A 1,389-nucleotide genomic window follows, 5' to 3' on the forward strand; every position below is an offset into this window, starting at 1 on the left:
ACAGGATATTATATCTGTGGCTGACTTACCTAGCACGTAACGAGCAGATCTTTTTTGCACTTTTTCAACCTTATCTTTATCGAATGCAGTGGGAGGATCGCATACCCAGATCGCTGTCCAATCATCAACTCTCTCTTTCTCGCGATCTGGCGCAGTCTAGGTTCTCTAGAGTTAAAGTATACAGAACATGTAGTCACACTTCTCCACGCATGCCTTCACTCACACAAGGTATGAGTAGTCGAGGAGTTCTTAAAAGTACAAATAGCTCCAATATCAAATGGAAGAACAGTCAGTTTGAACGCAACAACAAATTGGATCCTTATTTTTGCACTGAAGTCGAACTTGTCTAATGGGTATTATTGGTCCAGAGGAAAACTTATGAAAGCAGGTGAAAGTCATTCACGCTTACCCCGTGTTCACCTTAATACTGCCGCTAAATGTGCACATGGACTGTTGCAACGCTAAACGCGCACTATGAAATACTTCTCTCGTTTAACCCGCTCGCTTGTTTACGCCGGAATTGGACGCAGAGATGTCATACGACAGTCTTGCTTTTTTAATGCCAAGATTGTATCTTGTAATGTCCTAATTTTGTCAGAAGTAACTACAAATCCACGTCGTCTGCAGCAATGGCCACCCGTAACAAGCAGCTTTCGCATAGTGCGCATTTAGCGCTAGAACAGTCAGTGCACTGCAGCTGGCAGAAGCCAGTTCTTTCTGGCCACTGCGACAGTACGTAGTTTGCTTCGATTTGTGCGAACGGCGGAAAGCCGTCTTGACGCTGTCACTTTCAACAATTGAAACATGTATAAAAACGTACCCAAACGTGTTAAGAAGTATATGTGAGGCGTATTGCAGAATGGGCCAGCGCTTTTTATAATAATGTGGTTCTCGCTTGCATTACTAGATATTATCGACTTCTCATATCATAATGCGCGACTTCGGATGGGCAAATACTTACATAATGAAGCAGCTACTGCTCCTCCTTCAGACATGCAGGCTTCTTCAGGTTTACCTTCATTTGAAACGAGGGATACAATAAGGGTTGCAGCTTGCGGTTTAAAACAAAAAAATGAAAAGAACGTGCGCCGAAATAATTTCTACAATTTCGGTTTCAACCACAAAAGGCCAGAGTACGCTATAGCATGCTAGCCGCCACAGGAGTGAATTAACAAAGAGCAGAAGCCAGGACCGCGGTGAGACAACCGAATTAATGGGTTAGGTCGAGCAGTCTTACACTGTGAACCACTATCCTGCTACTTTAGACAAACGCCGGACGCAGACATTGAGCCTCCACTACCTCATGGAGCTTCGGCTACCAGCCCATAGACTGTCATCAGCCTGTCAGGGCCGTTACTTGGTTAAGCAGTTTTAGCACGGCATGTAAGG

General features: G+C 44.6%; 1 long non-coding RNA gene across 1 annotated transcript in view; it reads right to left on the bottom strand.

Annotated features, from left to right (window-relative positions):
• Positions 1-976: 976 nt before the first annotated feature.
• Positions 977-1,389, bottom strand: part of LOC144134831 (uncharacterized) — a 100,146-nt gene continuing 99,733 nt past the window's right edge. Inside the window, exon 3 of the long non-coding RNA XR_013315272.1 lies at positions 977-1,015. This is a non-coding gene — a long non-coding RNA (uncharacterized LOC144134831). The remainder of the gene's footprint in view (positions 1,016-1,389) is intronic.

Source organism: Amblyomma americanum, chromosome 5 (genome assembly GCF_052857255.1).
Source record: "Amblyomma americanum isolate KBUSLIRL-KWMA chromosome 5, ASM5285725v1, whole genome shotgun sequence".
Classification (NCBI taxonomy): Eukaryota; Metazoa; Arthropoda; class Arachnida; order Ixodida; family Ixodidae; genus Amblyomma; species Amblyomma americanum.